Source organism: Dryobates pubescens, chromosome 3 (assembly GCF_014839835.1).
Source record: "Dryobates pubescens isolate bDryPub1 chromosome 3, bDryPub1.pri, whole genome shotgun sequence".
Lineage (NCBI taxonomy): Eukaryota > Metazoa > Chordata > Aves > Piciformes > Picidae > Dryobates > Dryobates pubescens.
Genome location: NC_071614.1, coordinates 1,507,201 through 1,527,903, shown reverse-complemented (window position 1 = coordinate 1,527,903; position 20,703 = coordinate 1,507,201).

Here is a 20,703-nt window from a genome sequence, read left to right as displayed (position 1 = left end):
GGCCCCGTTCGGTGTAAACGATGCTGGGCTGGGACAGTGATGCCCTTCAGCTTTGCTACAAACACCCCATGGGTGTCCTCTGCTTAAAAAGCAAGACTAGAATCTTCCCCCTAAAACAAAACCCTTAAGAGTAGTGGAGGTTGGCACCAGATGAAGCCAGGACCAGTCCTCCCACCACGTCAATTCCTATGGCACAGAGAGGGACAAGAGAGAAGAAGGTGAGAAACCAAAAACAGGTCATGGAAAGATCCCCAGCTTGAAGGAGCAGGATGGGGTGGAGCAGGGCAGAGGTCCGGAGGCAAAAAGAACCAAATTTGCAGGGCAGCAGCAATGTTGCTTTACAGCCCTGCCACCATTTGTCACAAGGTACCCTCAGAAACTCCATTTAATGCCAATTCACACTGAAAGCTGGAATACAAGGCTTCATTTCCGGGATTTGCAGGTTGGTTGAATGCTGTTAGACAGATGCTCACACACCTTACTCATTCTTGGCTGCGTGCAGTGTTTTGAATCAGGTGTTTCACAATATTTGGTGGTTTATACCTTCCTTTCATCTTGGGAACAGGTTGTACAACACTCATTTCTCGGAGCTGCCCTGTTGTAAGTTTTCTCTGAATTGCAGAGACCCAAATCTAGCTTAGAAGACAAAACACACAGCTAGAAAATAAAAACCCCTTCCTGACTTTAGCAGATCTCATCATCTTTTTGAGGTCTGACTCACATCTGAGGGTTTGAAGTTGGCAGGGCTGTGTGCCTCCTTCCTCAAACATCCCAAATACTCCCAAATGCCATCAGATTCATCAGAGAAAACAATGTGTAGCACACTGAGGTGTCTCAGAAGCTGGCCACTTCTGCTTTAAACCATCAGCTGCCCCCTCCTGAGATCAAAAACTCAGGCACCCTTACTGTGCAATACAACAGAGGGAAACTGTAAGAGAAAGGAAGGTTTTCCTCCTAGCTTTTTGCTGGGAACTCTATTTGAAAGCCCCAGCTTGGGAATCCCGAGGGGTTTCTTGGCTACTTGTGCTGTTGGTTCCTGGAAAAATAGTAATTTAGAGCTGAAAAGCTTTGTGCTGTAAGGCACTGCACGGTGTAAAAGATTACTCATTTCACAAGTGACCTCTGCTGTGGAAATGCAGTGTTTCGCTTCAGCATAATAAGTGCTCACGTGCAACTAAATAGCTCTGGCAGCTAGAACAACCCTTTACCCCAGCTGGAAACATCTAAACCTTGAGAGGACCACCGTAGCTTTGGCAGAGGGCGTGAAGAGAGTTACACTGTTTGTGTTTACCCTGCTTGTGTTTTACTGCATCAGATCAATTGCAGATGGAAAACCACAGCACCACCTCCTGAAACCCACCCTGAGCAAGAGCTGGTTTAAAACACAGATCCTAAGCACCCTCAGAGTGCTGCCTGCTCTTCTCTGCCACTCCTTTCACAAGCCCGAGAGGATGGATTCATTTCTCCTCACCTAGTAAAGGGATCTCAGTGAGTTAGCAGCCCAAACCTGCTGAACTTTGGTGTCTTATGGATCATAGGAACAGCCTCAGTTCAGATGCAGCTGGATGGTGTTTCCACATGATGGACCCAAAACTGTTCCAGAAGAGTCCATACATACTGACATTTCAGCTGACTTGGGACAGAAAGTGAGGCTGAATGGCCTCCTTTAGCATAACTGTTGCAGAAAAGAGGACATTTCATCTTCAGGAAGTCCAAGGTCTTCCAGTGCTGTGGTTTCATCTTGAAAAATTACTGTTGTAAGACTTGGAGAGATTGTCAGTTTCAAGCTGTTGAGAGGTCATTATGGAGCTCTCACTGCAGGGTGGTCATAAATGAGGAGGAGGAATACAATGCAAATGTTGTTCTGCTTGGAAGAGGGTAATGTTACTCTCCAGCTGGGTACAACTGTGTCCACAGAATCCTGGAAGCCCAGTATGGTGTGGTTAGAAGGGACCTCTGGAGCTCATCCAGTCCAACTCCCTGCTAAAGCAGGGCACCCACAGCAGCTTGCCCAGGAGCACAATGGCCGGGGTGGGGGGGTGGGTGGTTGGAATTCCACAGCCTCTCTGGGCAGCCTGCAAGCCCCTCAGCATCTTTGTAGCCTCCACTGATCTCTCCCCAGCAGTTCCCGCTCTCTCTTCAACTGGGAAGCCCGGAACTGGACACAATACTCCAGATATGGCCTCACTAGGGCAGAGTGCAGTTGCTCTCCTTACTAGTGGGATGTGACTGCAATTGTCCCATGATGGCAGAACTGGGTCCTTGGCAGATCTCTTCAAGTGCAGTTTCTATGCCTAGAAACAACTGCAGGCTGGAGAGAGGGGAAGGAATTTACAGCCATGTGGATATATGGGATTGGGAGGAGAGATGGGGAATTTCCAAGACAATCTTGGAGTGCTTTTCAACTGGAAGCCCCCAAAGATTCCTGAGAGGCTCCTAATAGGCTGGGAGTAAGCTTGGATAGATGGATAGATGCTGAGCTCCATTCCTCCTGTTTAAATTGTGAACATTCTGTACATATGCTACAGTTCAAAATGCATACTGTGTGTATGGTTCCTACTGCCAATGTTGTAAGATGATATAGATCTCTCTTCATTTTTTTTTTTGGTCTTATGAAAATGCAAGAAGGCTCAAAATAAACTCTGAGCAGTATATACTGCAATCTGTACTCTTATGTTACACATCACAGCCTGCGTTTGCTATATGCAGCACATGGGCAAATGCCTGTTCTCCTGAGGAGGATTCATGTGCACAAGGATTTCAGCTCCCAGGCTGAGACAAGAGCAGATTCTCCAGCACTGAAACACCAGTGAGATGTGTTATAAGCAACAGCAAGCCCAAGCCTTAATTTTCCTGGCTGCCCAGCACTGTTCTAAGGCTGTTTTCAACCACATCTGGCTGTGCTCTGCTGTAACCATTGCAGCTGCACCACTGCAAGTCCATTCTTGCCTTCGAAGTATTTCAGCAGAAGCAATCTATGGATTTGTGTGAGCACCAGGAAGGAAAAACTTCCCTGCTAACATTTTTAGTGGCTTTTGAGAAACGGCAGTGGCATCAGACTTAGAAAAGGGGTCAACGAATTAACCTTTGTGTCAAAGATAATCTATCCACATTTATTTAGGTTATAAGCCCCACAAAGAAGAGAGGTTTTGTATACTCTGCTGACCTGCTGGACCTTTGGAGCTTAATTCCCTGAAGATGCCACTGGAACTGGGTCTGCTTCCAGCTCTCAGCTCAGCAGCTGTTTTCTCTGCAAGTGAAGCTCTGAGCTAATAGAGATCAGGCTGAATTCAGGGCAAGGAAACTAAAAGCCTTTTTGTTCCCTGCTCCCTGTCTCCCTTCCTGCTGGAATCCAGGCAAAGGGAAGTGCAGTGATTTAAGCATAGGACAGAAAGGCTCCAAACCTCTCCAATCTCTGGATTTAAGACTAGGACATTTGATTCCCACGTTGTGTTCTCTGCTTTGGGAACAGATCGATCTGCATTGAATGCTTTTGGAATGCAGCCTCTCTCCTGTGACCTCCTCTGTCAATCAGGGCTGATCAGCCTGAGCTCTGAATGAGAGCCCATGCTCAGAGGGGGAAGAAGTCCCAAACATCTGCCCCTGGACTTCAGAACACAGAATATCAGGGGTTAGAAGGGACCTTTGAAGGTCATTGAATCCAACTCCCCTGCCAAAGCAGCATCACCCAGGGCAGGTCACACAGGAACACATCCAGATGGGTCTTGAAAGTCTCCAGAGAAGGAGAGTTCACAACCTCTCTGGGCAGCCTGCTCCAGGCCTCCAGCACCCTCACACCAAAGAAGTTTTTCCTCATGTTGAGGTGGAACTTCTTGTTTGTATCCATTGCCCTTTGTCCTGTCACAGGACACCATTGAAAAGAGACTGGCACCTTCCCACTGCCATCCCACACACATGCCTGGTACATGCTCCAGCACAGGGACTCAGGCCCTGGCAGAGAAACAAAACACAGAGTGGTGTGGAGAGACAAGGGCAGTGGGGTTGGTTGGTGGAGGTGGGAAACTGACTAGGCAAAGAGATTGTGAATGGGAGCCAGGGTGGGAGATGGAAAAAAGGATTAGGAACAGATGAATGGAAACTGGGGATGAATGAGCAAGCTGAAATGTGAGAATCAAAGGAGGGCAGTTAAGAATAGGAAAGACTTTGAGGGGGGCTGTGACAGATCTGACCTCAGTGTAGAGATTAAGAAGGATCTTAAAGGTCTTTTCCATCTGAAACTGTCCAGTAATTATCCAATAGCCTTTTATGTTCTGCAGGCTCAACTTGAGAGCTTGGCCCTGCTTGGACAAGGCAGCAAGGAACTCAGCTCCATGCCCTGAACAAGGTCCTGAAGAATTCCCTGTTCCCTGCAGAGGACTGCATGGACACAATTTGGGAATGTTATGATGAAATAAATGGAACTGCATCACATTCCCCTTCATTCAAGAACTCTCATCTATGGAGTTGCTTTCTGACAGCTGACTTTGTAACCCTCAACATGCAGGGTTTATTTTTTTTTTTTGTTGCTATAATTCAGTGTTATTTGCCTTGGGAATAGCACAGTCTTTGCTAGCAACAAATATTTGGGGCAGCCCAAGAGTGTTTATCCTCCCATGAAAACAAATATCATGCATTAACTCATTAAGTGGCAGGTGTACGTGTGTAAACAACATCTGGAGAGCTTGCCTTTCTCTGGAGCACAGAACAGCTCCAGCACAAATTGGAAGAGAAGGAAGGAAGGAAAAGAGGGAAGGAAGGAAAGAAGAGGGGGGGAAAGGAGGACAGGAGGGAGGGAGGGAGGGAGGGAGGAGGGAGGAGGGAGGGAGGGGAAAGAGAGAAGGAGTGGAACAAAAAATTCAGCCCTCAGTCTTCAGAAGTAGAGGAAAAGGAGACAGCAAAACCCAGATGGATTTGTCAACAAGGATGATAATGCTACTGACCACAATGCCACTGGGAATCTGCCCACAGACATTTCCACAGAAGGAAATGCAGGAAATAGATGATGACAAACAAGAGAAAATCCCTGGCTGGGGGATCATCCTAAAATGATGAAGAATTCATGTCATGAATGCTGACCATTGCAAAATGGGGCAAACGTATTGCAGATGCATTAAAAAGAGAGGAAAATGGTTCAAAAGGAGACTCGGCCAAAAGACACTGAATTAGATTCCCTAAACTGAAACTGAATCCACTCAGCAGCTTAAGAGAAAAGGTGGACAAGGTGAGGTAGTGCTGAAGAAGTCCAAGCACAGAAGAAAACTTCTGCAGAGCAACACTGAGAGTCACTGCATACAGGAAGTTAATTAGCAAGAAACCACAGGGTCATTATCAACTGAAATCAGATTTTATGTCAAGCAGTGGAGATACACCCAAGCTCCAAACACATCCTTGGGTGTTCACATTGGCATGGAGAAGGGAGGCAGGGAACAAATATGGCTTCAAGGAGAAAAAGCTCATGGAGACCTGAAATGTGACTTGAATAACATGACTCAGCCCCAGGATTTCTAAATCCTGGTGGCTCAGGCTGGAGCTGAGAGTGCTTCCCACGGTGCTGACTATGCTCTTGCACAATCACTTCTTCCTTACTCACCACTTCTGGGCAGCAGTTCATCAATGCATTAGTGCCACAGATCTGTGGTGGAAGGGACTTGGCTTTGTGGACTCGTTCATATTTTAGTGCAGATGATTCCTAGTTTGAGTTACACTCTGCAAATGCTGGAGGAGCCCAGAGAATCTGCTCTCAGATGTAGGTGTCAGAGGTTTAACCAGAGCAACAAAGTGTCCTGCTCGTAGCACACAAGTGTGCCAGGATGGAGATAGGGTGCAGTGATGGAGGGGAAATGGCCTCAGGTTTCCCCAGGGGAGTTTTAAGTTGAATGTTAGAAGCAACTTTTTGACTAGAAGAGTACTTAAAGACTGGAACAAGCTGCCCAGAGAGGTGGTTAAAAACCCTGGAAGGGTTTAAAAGATGCAGAGATATGGTGCTGAGGGACATGGGTCAGCAGCAGCCTTGGTGGAGTTAGAGAATGGCTGGACTGGATGATCTTCAAGGGCTTTTCCAACCAAAACCATTCTGGGGAGCTCACAAACACCAAAAATAAAGTGACCCCTGCAAATGCAAGCAGGTGAGAACACAGCCAAAACCTCCTCAACCAGGAAAGATGCACTGAAAACCAAAAATCATTCTTTACCTTCAAAGACATTCATCATCCTGTGGAGTTTTTTCCTTGCAGGAGGAGAAATTGGTGGTGAGTGGGATCAGACATTGGTCTGACACAACTCTCTCTCTACAGAGAACAAAGGTCTGATTTCCAGCTCAGACTAAAACTGGGGGGAAGGGTGGGGAGGGGACATGGTGTCCCTTTGCTCATATTCCCATATTCCTTCCTCTGGCCTTTCCTTTCTCCTTCAGCAAGGTCCACTGTTTCACAGCTTGCCTTTCTGCTTGATGTTTCTGCCTGCTTCTCTTTTGCAGATCACAGGTGGCTTCTGCTTCCAGAAGCAGAGAGGTATTCCCTCCTGAAGCTATTCTCCTGCCCACTTTCCCCAGTTTCACTTTCTGGGTGAGCTGTGGCTTCATTTCCTACCCCTGACTCCAGCTAGAGGCATCACTGCTCCTACAGCTGTAGGAGGGGAACCTGTGAAGGTCAGTAACCAGTTGCATCACCTTCAGAGGCACGTCAGCCCAACAGCCATTATGCTCCTGCATTACACTCAGAAGCACTAAATGCTGATATCTGTATTTAACAGGCTCCTGTGCATTGCAAACTTGTATAGATCCAGAATATAAATGATCACATTTCCTCCCTTCCTTTGGAAAAGGTCCCATGCAATTGAAAACCAAGGCTTTGATGGCTTTTGGTGAGAACTTGTGGAATTCTCTATCACCTCAGACACAATTTAATATTCCATGGCACAGGCTGGTGGAAAACCATAATGACAGCTTGATCCTTCCCTCCTCAAGTCTGTAATCGTTTCCCTTGCACTTAATTACATTTCTGTGATAGAATACAGGAATTATCCCTACAAATCCATGCTTTTACCTAAGTAAATGACAATTAACCTTAACAGAATCATGTCTTTGATTGGAAGAGGCCTTCAAGATCACCCAGTCCAAGCTTAGACACATTACTGCAAGGTCACCACTAAACCACATCCCTAAGTGCCCATTCAAACCCCTGCAGGGATGGTGACTCCAGCACTGCCCTGGGCAGACCATTCCAGTGTTTAAGAACTCTTTCAGTGCAGAAATGTTTCCTAACATCCAGCCTCAAATACCCAAGTGTTTGGTATTTCTACCTAATTTCTACCTCAGGAGAAATACAAAGCACCAAATTCCTGCTAAATTTGGAGATTCTTCCAAACTTAAAGTTGCATTTAGACCTCTAACCAAGTGCCTGGAATTTAGAGGACAAAAAATAGGTTGCTTAAAGAATCTGGTTTATATCAGGTGGTTTGCTAAGTGTTGCTACCAATCATTTCATTCTATAAGGCTTTAAGTTACATTTGTCATTATATTTATGTTTTTCTCCTGCTGGGAGCCAGCCCAGCCCTGGTCCTGCTCACTGCTGTCCCACCCCAGCTCAGGGCAGCTTTGCTCAGCCAGGGGCTGCTGCTAGCAGGCAGAAGCTGATGGGCACAGCTCCTGCCAAGGGCTGGGCTGCACAAAGCCTCTGCCTCAGACTTTCACACCAAGGGCACTGCCACAGCTTGTGCCACACCTTGAGGGGCAGCAAGGCAGAGGTGGCAGCTGTGGGGAGGAGCAGCCAGGACAGGTGACCCTCAAGTGCCCAGCAAGGGATTGCAGCCCATGGATGGCATCTTAAGAGGCCCTTCTGCTCTCCATCCTGATCCCTGTGTCCCTACATCCAGTTGCAGAACCCAGAATCCAGCTCTGGAAGCAGTCACACCTAGCCTTGAGATGATGTCAGTCCTGTATCAGCCAAGAGACTGCTCTAGAAAACCTTCCAACCAACAGGAACTATTTGCCCCTTTTGCCTCATTCTTAGGATCCCTGACATTCACATTCTGCTTTGAGACAGAAAAGCAACTGCTAAACCTGAATCCTTTGACAGAAGACAAGTTCTTTTCTGTTAGTGACAAAGCAAACAGGAGAATTAGTATTGGCTTTCACACTGCTCTAGTCAAATGAGAACACACAGGGCCTCAGAGAGCTGCCCTGGGAACGTCTCTCTCCTCAGCAGCCCACAGAGGTTGGCACATATGGAAACCCAGGCTGCATGGCTTGGAAACTTCATCACCACATTTGCAAAAAGTGCTTTGGGTTTTGGGATGGCAATTCAGCTTTTGGGTTGGACTTTGTTGTTGTTGTTTCTGATTTAGAAACTTTCTTTTTATTGACAGCTAGAGATGGGCTGAAGCCAGTTGTGTTCTGAAATGAACCCAAATGCCTCATGAGCAGATGGCCTAGGATGTTCAGCACAAGGGCTATCTGCAAATGTGATGTATTCTTCACTAATGAAGAACCATGAGGACCATCCTCTCTGTTTATCAGCAGCTTCTGAATGTGGCTCATTCCCTTATTCTCACAGGCACTGCTGCAGATGAGGAATAACAAGTAGAAGAAACTCAGAGAGCTGGGTCGAAGGGACCCTCAAAGGTCATCTTGTCCAACCCCCCTGCAATGAGCAGGGACACCTCCAGCTAGATCAGGCTGCCCTTGCTGTTGACAGTATGAAAATTCCATGCTTTGGCTTTCCTACATAAGCAAAGAATGTCTTACCCTCCCGAGTTCCACACATCTGAATGTAAAGCTTTGGTCTTCAGCCAGCTTCTCCCATGTCTGCAGCCCAAGCACACCGCCCAGGACCTGCCTGGAGAACCAATACAGAAGGCATATGGACCTAAACCTTCTGGAGGTAACTACCTACTGTCAGGACCAGTCCTCTTGCAGGGAGAGAGCCCAAACCACCTGACTTTAAACAGACTTTTAAAAACCACATCTCTTATGAAATCTCTTGGGAGCAGAGTTCTTTCAGTCTCCCAGGGCATAGCAAGCAAAGCAAGGTAAGTTGTCTCGACACCAAGTCCTCGAGCAGCAGATCTTTTGGGGGATGAACAAAATGCTCTGGAGAGCCAGGCTGGCTTAGCATCAGAGTCATCTGCATCCTTGAAAAGTACAGCTGGGCTGAGGGAAGCTGCACAGAGCACTCCTGTTCCACTGGTGTCCTTCTGCCAGCACCAGGAGAAGGGAGGTTTTAGTGACCCTTTGCCCTCACTGAGGTTTCTCTCATAACATATTGATTTGCATGGAGCTTATCATGGGATAGAGGAATTTGTCTTGCTGGGAGCCAGCCCAGCCCTAGTCCTGCTCACTGCTGTTCCTTCCCAGCTCACTCTCTGCTCACTGAGGCACTTTCTGAAGTTCAGGGCAGGGTGACCCACAGCAGCTTGCCCAGGATCACCGTGTCCAGAGGGGGTTGGAATCTCTCTGGAGAAGGAGATTCCGCCTCCTCTCCTGAGCAGCCTGCTCACGGTCAGGTGGAACATCCTGGGTTCCAGTTTATGCCTATTGCCCCTTGTCCTGTCACTGGCCAAAATTGTCCTGTTTTCCAGAAGAGGAATGTGAATTGCTGAGGAGAAGGGACACAGGTAGCTGTGCCTCCATCCCAGTTCTTTCAGGCTGGTGTTTCTGGGAGAAGCAGTTCCGAGTCCAAGATCTCGTCTGTTTGTTTACCCCATGCGGGAGCCTGCTTCTCTCAGTTGGTTGTTAAACAAAACAGCTGCCTGCTGCACATCTGTCTTCCAACAATATTAGCAGATTGTGCAGTGACAGATGAGGGAAGCTTGCTTTCATCTGAAATGAGATAATGAGACCAGGAGCAGATCCTGGACCTTGGGGAAAGCAGTGCCGAGGAAGCAGTGCTTGGTGTCTCCTGCTCTGCCCATCCGCCCGGAGCACGGAGAAGCAGCCTTTGGGCACACCTGCCTGAAGCTCAGGGAGACTGGAGGGGTCCAGGAAATGTGTGGATGTGCCATTCTGGGCCATGGTGGTGCTGGGCTGATGATCTTAGAGGTGTTTTCCAGCCTATGAAACCAGTGACCAGGAGACAAGGCAATGGAAGACTTCTCCCACTGTAGAGCATCCCAGCAAGCACACTTATCAGCTGGTCATGAAACCTCCATAGCATGGAAATCCCTCAAGGTGAAACCTGAAGAGGGGGAACATTGCTATGCCCTGGGAGACTGAAAGAACTCCTGCTCCCACGAGTCTGTTTAAAGTCAGATGGTTTGGGCTCTCTCCCTGCAAGAGGACTGGTCCTGGCAGTAGGTAGTTACCTCCAGAAGGTTTAGGTCCATATGCCTTCTGTATTGGTTCTCCAGGCAGGTCCTGGGCTGTGTGCTTGGGCTGCAGACATGGGAGATGCTGGCTGAAGACCAAAGCTTTACATTCAGATGTGTGGAACTCAGGAGGGTAAGAGGAGCCCTGACACTTCTTCCACCATAGACTGATGCAGGCAAATTAACCTTTCTTTTGCCATGAACCAAGCTTGCATTCACAGCCAGCTCTTGCTCTTCAGCTAACATGAAGTAAAGAGCAAAGCTGCAAGAATTTGATGCAGTTTGAGCTCTGAATTCCAATCTGAGCCTGGCTTCTACCTGTGTAGCTTCTCACTGTATTCTTCCATTTCTGCCACACTTTTCCACAGGTGGAAAATCATTTCCTGTCTTACGAAGGCTGTTGTGCTGAAAACTGCTTGCAGAGTGCTTTGAAGCTGTCATTCACTGCCTCATAAGTTAATGACACAAAATCTGCTTGGGCTAAGGAATATCTGGGAGCTTTCTTTTGGGTGGTTCAGCTGTGGCACCTTAAACAAGGCTCTAATCATTTTCAAGAGCTCTCAGCAGCTGCTCTCTGAAACCCAAAGCCACTGAAGGTAGTCACAATACCAGTTGTGTTCAGATGGCTGTCAAAGTGGATCTGACAGAGCTTACTTGAGGCAACGAGAAGCAGTGACTTTCCAAAAGAAAGAACACCACCACAGAAACCCAAAACCAAAGGGAGACAAAGCCCAAACCCAACACTTTAAATAGAGACTGAAGCTTCTCCTGTCAGTAAACAGTATCACAGAATTAACCAGGTTGGAGAAGACCTTTGAGATCATCCAGTCCAACCTATCACCCAACACCATCTAATCAACTAAACCATGGCACCAAGTGCCTCAGCCAGACTGTAAACCTTTCCAGGGACAGTGACTCCACCACCTCCCTGGGCAGCCCATCCCAAGGGCCAATCTCTCTTTCTGGGAAGAACTTCTTCCTCACATCCAGCCTAAACCTCCCCTGGCACAGCTTGGGACTGTGTCCTCTCCTTCTGTTACTGGTTGCCTGGGAGGAGAGACTGACCCCACCTGGCTACAACCTCCTTTCAGATAGTTGTAGAGAGCAATAAGGTCTCCCTTGAGCCTCCTCTCCAGGCTCCCTCAGCATCTCCTTACAAGGCTGTGCTCCAGACCCCTCCCCAGCCTTGGTGCCCTTCTCTGCTTGAGCATCTCAAAGTCTTTCTTGACTTGGTGTCATACTCTCTCCTTCAGCTGAGCTCTGGGAGGTGCTTGCCCAAGATCTGGACCTCTCTCAACACACAAGGAGATGATGCTTCATCCCAGTGGAATGCCTCTTGCTGTGCCCAGTTCCCTGGCTGTACTCACTTTGGGGCTGATAACCATTAATTCTGAAGCCTGAAACTCAGCCCTTTCTGTCACAGAAAATTCCCACAGCTTCTCATTTCTCCAGGGGAATTCCAGCCACACCAAGTGAAGACTGTTTCAAGGAACATCTGCTTTCCCTCATAAATCCTGTGACAACATCTTGATAGAAACACAAGCCGCCTGGACCTACTTCTGTGCTTTCAGCTATTAATTACAGAGAACATTAAGGTGTCTTTTTACAGTGCTTTAAACATCTGGTGCCAGGAGCAGCAGCAAGGAGAAGGGAAGGGTGATTTCATTATTACACTCAGCAGCCCCAAAATACTGATCAGCACTCATTAGTCTCTGGGGCTTCCATATGAAGCTGGTCTTTAGTCTGCAACTCACTGACCATACCCAGGTATTTTATCAGCTCTATATCTAAAATAAATGTATAATCATTTAGCATGATTAGAGCTGACCTGCAGCAGGTGGTCTGTCAGCCTGTGAGCCCTGCCCAGGAGGGAAGGGGATAAGGAAGAAGAGAGGAGAGCCCCAGATTGGAGTGAAAATGGATTGAATGACACAACCCAATTAACCTAAATATAAAGTAAATAAAGTCAAACTCACCCAGTGAGTGTGCAGCAGCCACACTAAATGGGAAAGCAGTCCTTGGGGAGGAGAGCAGGATTGAGAGGAGTCCAAGCAAGAGCAGCCCCAGCCTCAGCAAACTTCCCCCTTTACACTGAGGGTGATGCTAATGGGATGGGATTCACCTGGAGCCAACTCAGCTCAGCTGCCCTGGCTGACTCCAAACTGCCAACAGCCTGCAGCCCTTGGCTGGCCCAGCTTCTGTCCCAGCAACACCAGGAGCCATCAGTATCTCTTCCATCTTCCCTTTCTCTTCCCCTTGGGAAGGCAGAGTGGCTCAGAGGGAGCCTCTGACACTCATCTGGTGGCCAGCCCAGCCAGCCAGCCAGCTATGAGCGCAGCTGATGGTCAGGTTTCTAAGGGAAGGCTTCCACTTCATTTGGACTAAAGCAGCTCCAAGCCCCAGCATCTGTTTTTCTGCTTTAAATTACCCCAAGCAGTTTCTTCATTTTCCAAAATTGCCCTTCCTCCAAGCACTGCCTATTCCACCACCCCACTCTGCTGTGCATTAAACATCTGGTACCAACAGCCTCAACAACCTCCTCCCCCCCCAAATAAAAGAGAAAAAAGGCATGATTATGGTGTCAGACTTAATAATTCAGAAATATTAAGCAGCTCTTCTACCATCAGAGCTTTTTTCACGTGGAATTGGCCCTGGATGTGCCTTTTGCACCTAGGAGACTCTGCGCACACCGGCGTAAGATAACAGTGTTCAATCTTTCATGGAACTAACTGAGTTAATTTGCCTAAATGAAAGCACTTTATCAGCAAGACTCTTTGCCCTGCAAAAACCAAGGGATTAGGGCAGTTTGTTCAAAGACACCAAAGAGCTCGCTGGAAAACGGGGGGCGGGAGGCTCTTCTTCTGTGCAATAATAGATTAGGAAAAGCTATTTAGCCTTAAGCAAACTTGAGAGCTATGGAGGATGAACCATGTGGAAGGAGCCCATAAAGCTCCTTGCCTGTTCACTAACCAAATGACTGCTGCTTAGTTAGCTGTAAGCTTCAGTTTGAGACCTTTTGCTCCCATATTTAATTAAAACATCATTGTCATCTTCTGTGAGTACTGAGCTGTAATACTGCAGGCCCATTCAAGATCTGTTTCTTAATTGGTCTTAAATAGGTTAATTGCAATTCAAAGAACAAGTGGTTACCAGTGGGATGGGGGTGTGTGGTGCAATGGGACAGAGCAGGAGCTACTGGCTGGAATGCCCGATGAACAGCACAGTTGTTATTGTGAGGGTATGGTTGGGAATGGTTTTGTTGCACCAGCCACCTCCTCCCTGCCTCTGCTCTACGGGAGTCATAGATTCACAGAATGGTTTGGGTAGGAAAGGACCTTAAAGACCATCCAGTTCCAACCCTCCTACCATGGGCAGGGACACCTCCCACCAGCCCAGGTTGCCCAGGGCCTTGAACACCTCAGGGGAGGACGGGGGACATCCACAAGCTCCCTGGACAACCTGTTGCAGTGTTCCAGCAGCCTCCTGTTGCAGAACTTGCTCCTCACACCCAATCTCAATCTGCTCTGCTCTCATGTCAAACCATTGCCCCTGGGCCTGTCCCTGCAGCCCTTTGCAAACAGTCCCTCTGCAGCCTTCTTGTAGCCCCTTCAGGTACCGGAAGGCTGCAAGCTCCCTGGAGCCTTCTCTTCTCTAGGCTGAATGTATCCCAAAATTTAATGACTCTGTCATCATGTTACAAACACTTCCACAATCCAAGCGCTTCAAAATGATACTTCAAGCAGTTCCTAACTTGTCTGGGGTTGCTCCACTGAATAACTCCCTAAAACTTTGTTTCCAAGTGATGCCAGCAGATGCTGTTAATAAATTAACCCTTCTGTCTGCTGGGCTCTGCACAAAGTGTTGTGTGTGGAAAATGTTAGCGTTATATAATCCTCCCACAGTCAAAGCCATTTAGGCATTCAATGAGGTAGATACAGATTTTGCATGAATCTTTTAAGGAAAGTTGCATTTTTAATCCTTTTCCTGGCTTCCAGTCCTGCCAGGCACATGGGAGCATCCCCTGGAAACTGAGCAGAGGATAATGTAAGCCTCTTCAGCAGGCAAGGAGGCTGCTGGCTTCCCCAAACAGCATGAAGCACCAGGGGCTGGCATGTTGCTTGGCACTAGGAAAAATAAATAGCTGACCAACTTGTCTGGCACCTTGCCTCCTCCTTCACTCAGCTCTGCTTCAACCTACAGGTCCTCATGAAAATGCACTACCTGTCCACTCAGTGGCTGGAGCCCTGGGAAGCACAGAACCCCAGCATGGTGGGGTTGGAAGGGACCCCTCTGGAGTTCACCCAGTCCAACCCCCTGCTAAAGCAGGGCACCCACAGGAGCTTGGCCATGATCACAGTGCCCAGGGGGGGTTGGAATCTCTCCAGAGAAGAAGACTCCACAACCTCTCTGGGCAGCCTTCTCCAGGGCTCCAGCACCCTCACACCAAAGAAGTTTCTCCTTCTGTTCAGATGGAACCTCCTGAATTCCATTTGTTCCTGCTGCTCCTTGTCCTGTCCCTGGGCACCGCTGAGCAGAATCTGGCCTCAGCCTCTTGCCCCCCAGCCTTTAGCTCTTACTGAGCATTGCTCAGATCCCCTCTGGGGCTGCTCTTCTCCAGGCTCTCAGCCCCAGGGCTCTCAGCCTTTCCTCCTCACAGAGATGCCCCAGACCCCTCAGCATCTTCATAGCCTCCACTGGACTCTCTGCAGTACTCTGTGTCTCTTGACCTGAGGAGCCCAGAACTGGACACAGGTGGCCTGACTATAGCAGGGTAGAAGGGGAGGAGAACCTCCACTGACCTGCTGGTCACTCTTTTGAACACACCCCAGGAGACCATTGGATTTCTTGGCCACGACCACTGGCTCATGATGAATTTGTCTGCCAGCACTCCCAGGTACTTCTCTGATGGAGCTGGTCACCCCTCCTCTGTACTGTTTCACCAGCACAACAACATTTCCTCTGTCCATCTCAGGTTTTTCCAGCCCTGCCTGAAGCCCTGGCTCTGTGTGAAGCTCCTGCAACAGCAAAGAGCACGAAGGGCTTCAGGGAACCTCCAGCACCTTTAAGGCCAAAACTCTGCTGGGGTTTGCCTTTCTGAGGTAAGAATTTGAGATGGAGCAAGAGAAAGGTGCTCAAAGTGGGCAGTGTAATTTCTGGGGCTGAAAGGCTGTCTCCTGTCTTTTCCAGCCTTTCCTAAAGCTGTTTTCCTCTGGGCTGTTGTTCCTTAGCCAGATGCCCTGAACAGAGACCACTGCGTCCCCAGCCTCGCTCTTAGCTTTTTGGTCACTGTGGTCTCCAAAGAGCTCAGCTGTCAGCAGCATTCAGAGATGCAAATTTGATGCAACTGGGGGTTAAATCATGAATTATTTTCCAAATCAGGACAAAGGTCTTAGCTGGCATTGGAAAGAACGATGGCAAGGCAGTGGAGGACTGGGGTGCAGGTCTGTATTTAGGAAGCCCCCTGTCTCCTGAAGGTGCTGTGCTGGTGGGTGGTAGCTCTAGAGAACAGAGTTTGCTGTCAGGACCAGGCACATCTGTATTCATCCCCTCACTCTGGCATTTGGCAGAATAATTACCTGAAGAGCTTGTTTTCAAGGAGGGACCAAAAAAAAAGCAGGGTTGACATGGCTGAGCAAACACCCTGAGCACACAGGCAGGGGCAGAGGAGCAGGTGGATGGCAAAAAAGAAAGGTTATTTTTAGGAGCTTGTGAAACCAAAATCTGAAGACTCAGAGCATGTCACATAGGTCAGTGAACAGCTGTTAGACCCTGAGCACTCTCAGGCTGCATTCAAATCAGGGAGCTGGAGGTAAGGGAACAGATTTTTATCATATCATAGATTCATAAAATGGTTTGGGCTGGAAGGGACCCTAAAGATCCTCCAGTTCCATCCCCCCTGCATGGGCAGGGACACCTCCCACTAGCCCAGCTTGCTCAAGGCCTCAACACTGATAAAGAAGGCAAAAGACAATATTGATAACCATGGACTCACTGAATTTCAGAGTCACAGGCCCAGAGAAGGGTTTGGCTCGGCAGGACCTTTACACATCCAAACTCCATCGGGCAGCAAGTCCTACTCTAAGCTGCAACAGAATCAGGCCATTTCCACTCCATTTCTCCCCTCTTTTTCTCTCTTTGTGGTCACTCTTAATGGTGGACATTCTTCATCACGGGCAAACATTGTGCTCACTTGGTTGTGGTGGCATTAGAAATCTCACCTCTTGCTGTCAAGCTGCTTGGGGAAACAATGGTTGCAGAAAACATTATGCTTCAAGAAATTAAACTGACATAGTACCAAAGCCTCCTGCAGCAATGGCTTTGTTGTGTCCTGCTAGCTGGGGTCTTTGTGCCTGTGCTATTCCCTGCATCTGGGCTTTGGCAGGTGGAGAGGTGCACTTAACTTCCTTCAGCTCCCTGCCATCAGGCTGTATTTGTGATCACTGCTTGCACAGATGTAACTGTAAAAACTTTGCTCTAATGAGAGCTGTGAGAGCTTGGGAAAACCCACCTGGAAAACCAGCTTGGGTTTGGAGTCTGTTTTGTTCAGAAAAGCTCTGAACTCAGCTCAGAAAAACTTGGAGGTGTAGGAAGAGCTTAAATAAAGCCAGTGGAGAGAGTTAAATGGGGAGAGGGGCATGAAGCAGCAGCATAAAAACAGAATTGAGAGTCTGGATGACAAACAGCCAAAAAATTCTGTGGTACAAGATATGGTAGCTCTCTACAACTCCCTGAAAGGAGGTTGGAGTGAGGTGGGGGTTGGTCTCTTCTCCCTAGTCTCAGGTGATAGGAGAGGAAATGACCTGAAATGGTGCCAGGGGAGGATTTGGTTGGAGATCAAGAACAATTTCTTTGCTCCAAGAGTGGTCAGGGATTGGAACAGGCTGCCCAGGGAGGTGGTGGAGTCACCATCCTTGGAGGTGTTCAAGAAACCTTTTCTTTGCAGCAAAGAAGTTGTTCCTCATCTCCAGCCTAACCCTCCCCTGGCACAATTTCAGGCCATTTCCTCTCATTCTATCCAACCTCCTTTCAGGGAGTTGTGGAGAGCAACGAAGTCTCCTCTCAGCCTCCTCTTCTCCACACTAAACCACCCCAGTTCCTTCTGCTGCTCCTCACCAGCCCTCTTCTCCAGAACCTTCCCCAGCTCTGTTGCCCTTCTCCAGACCTGCTTCACCACCTCCACGCCCTCACTGTTGTTCTTAGAGGATCATTCACCCATCAGAGCCATTTCCTTTAATGCCAAAGACAGGTATTTTTAAAACTTCATTTCTAGAGAGCCATTAGGTGATTAAAAGCAAAGGAGAGGGGAGAAGACAGTTGGTAGAACAACATAAATCACAATGCAAACCATCCTGGAGCTGTGACACCACCAGGCACGGAGGACGGTTCGCGAGGCTCTGCCGAGCGGCTTTGGAGCATCCTGGCTCAGCAGCTAAAGGGCACTCAACCTGCTCTGCCTCTGTTGATAGCTGATATTATTTGACATTTTAACAAGGCTCTGTATTTGCAGGAGCATCTTATGGCAGCGCTCTCGACATCAGAGCCCATCACAAAAAACATTTGAACTGTTTTGCAAACAAAACTTTCTCCCAGTTAATAATTAACGAGAGGAACAGCTTGCGGCGTGCGCTTGGAACCAGCCTTACTATATATAGTCGGCAATGACAAGAGCACATGAAGATGTGGCTGAAGCCTGGTACCATTTAAATGCTCAGTACTTCCTCTGTTACCTTGACTAGTGTAAAGTCGGCTCCCAAGGTAAAAACTAAGTGGTCTGCTGGCATATGGTGTAACCTCCATTTGAGCGCTAAAAGCTGGATCCTGTTTTTGTGAAGCAGATGTTGTGGAGTGCAGCAATGCACAACTGACTCCATCGAACAGCTGGGAATCCTCCGTGACCCATATAGCTCGGCATAAACACGGGCCTGCGCTTGGCAAGGGGAGGAAAAAAATAAAGGGTGTGGAAGGAAGCAAATTTTCATTTGTTAGAGGCTTATCAAAATGAAGAATAAATGTTTTCAGCCATAAACTGATTTGATTCACCAGAGGAATCCTTCCAGCAGCTCATGCGACGGCCTCGTAATATCGCCGGCACCCTTTGCCAGCTGAAGGCTGCAGTTGCTCTGACATATAGTGCAGATGGAAAATAAACATCTGCCTCAATCAAGAGAGAAGAACCACAGACAAGGTTGACGAATATTGTCTGGCAGGGCTCTCTTTGCGGGGAAGCACATAAATGCTACAGGACCAAAACCACTGGCATCGTCTGGTGTTGTCCTTATGTGGTTACTGACCATGAAGAGAGATGATTAGGATGCACTCTCCAAGGAGGAGTAGTGCAGATGCTCAGGATGATATGATTCCAACTCACTACTATGTGGCTTTGCTATAGCCACGCAGTGCTTAGCAGCAGAGCAGTTGGAAATATCTCCTCCTTTCCCCCCCGCCTCTCCCCCTCAGCGTTTCAATGACATTTTGGATCCTCAAATCTTCTTCTTTGGTGGCTTTTAATGGTTTATTTTTCATTCTTTCTGGGGGAGGGAGAGGAGGTTCAGCAGCAGTGATGTTGTCAAACATCATTAAAAAATGGATGGAGCCAGCATTTGCAGGGTGGGCTTTTTTCCCCCTTCATAAACCACCCTAGGAAAAAAAACCCCAAACAACTATTTCTGTCCTGCTTTAATCACAGTTGGTTTGTAGAGGAGTTAAAGGTGAAGGCCACAGCAAACTCTTCAGTTTAACCCCCTTTGGCTTTGGGGGAGAGAGCAGCCTACACTTGAAGCAGCTCCCCATACATGCACACACTACCCTGAGCTGCCATGGAGCGCCTCTGGCTCGCTCACAAAGGATGAGGGTGAATGCAGCCTCCCGGGCTCTGGTTTGGTAAGAGAGTAAAGAGTAAAGCAGGGATGTGAGCAGCTTCTGCTCAGGGCAGTGGTGTCTGACTTGGTTTGCAATTTGTAAGCCAGTTGCACTGAAAGAGAGGTGCTTGGGAGGGGCTGCTTAGCCGTGGTGTGGTCTGAATGAGTGGTTTTAAGGAAGGAAGGGAAAAAGGAAAGGGGGAATAGAAGGAGAGAAAAAAGGAGGAGAAGAGGGGAAAAAAGGGGGGGAAGAGGGAGGAAAAGGGGAAGGGAGGAGGGAAAAAGGGAAGAAAAAAAGGGGGAGGAGGGAGAATGGGGGAAAATGGGGGGAAAGGGAAAAAAAAGGGGGGAAAGGAGATAAGGAAAATGAAAAAGTGAAGAGTGCAGCCCACACACTTTCAGGGTGCCCATGGCAGTTTCCTGGCAGTCACACCTCCTTTACTCTTCTTTTCCCATCTTACAAATAAAGCTTCTCCCCTGTTGGAAATGGGGGGCGGGGGGCCTCAGGATTTGTCTGGCAAAGTTCAGCAGGTGCACAAAGCAGTACCCAGAAAGGGCACTGCCCTGCCACATGCCATATGAGGTGCATCAAACCGAGGAGGGCTTAAACAGGCAGCTCCAGAACTTTCTGAGTTCTTTTTCCAGCTCTTCTGTGATAAGAAAAAAAATGAGCAGGACAGGCAAGAACTGGCAGAGCCCCAGCTGGAGCATGGGGCAGTGAAGAGGAGCTGGACCTTTTTCCCAGGCTGGTTTGTTTGTTGGGTGGTTGTTGTTGGGTTTTTTCCTAACAAGAGTTATTTCAACTGGTTGCCTCCCAGCTCTCGCCTGCTCCTCCCCAGCAGGATGTTTCCTTTAGGCAGTTTTCTTCCCTTCTGTGCTGTTTTTGTTTCCCAGGCTAGCCCTCAGACTTGTCTTTCCAACTGCAGCCCCTGCAGACGTGGTCTCCAATGCTCTAGTCTTCAAATATTAATTTGAAGTAATAGACTAAAACAAGCTTGTTAAGGATGGTGCTAGCTGAGCCAATCACTGCAAGCTCTGCCTTGCAGCAGCACATCGGTGTCTGTACGTCTGTCTGGCACAGGGACCGTGCAGTGACCTTGCTCTGACCGTGCCTGGATGTTCACAAGCTACAGGAGGCTTCGAAGGGAACATAACAGTTCCCTGAATATCATGGAATGGCTCAGGGTGGAAGGAACCTCAGACATCATCTCCTCCAGCCTCCCCACCATGGGCAGGGACACCTCTCAGCTAGACTCAGCTGCTCAAGGCTTCATCCAGCCTGGCCTTGAACACCTCCAGGAAGGAGGCATCCCCAGCCTCCCCAGCCTGCCTGTTCCAGAGTCTCACCAGCCTCACACTGAAGAACTTCTTCCTCAGCTCCAGTCTAACCCTGCTCTCCCTCAGCTTCAAACCATTCCCTCTTGTCCTGTCTCTAGACACCCTCATGAGAAGTTCTTCTGCAGCTCTCCTATAGGATCCCTTCAGATACTAGCAGGCAGCTCTAAGGTCCCCCCTGGAGTCTTCTCGTCTCCAGGCTGCACAC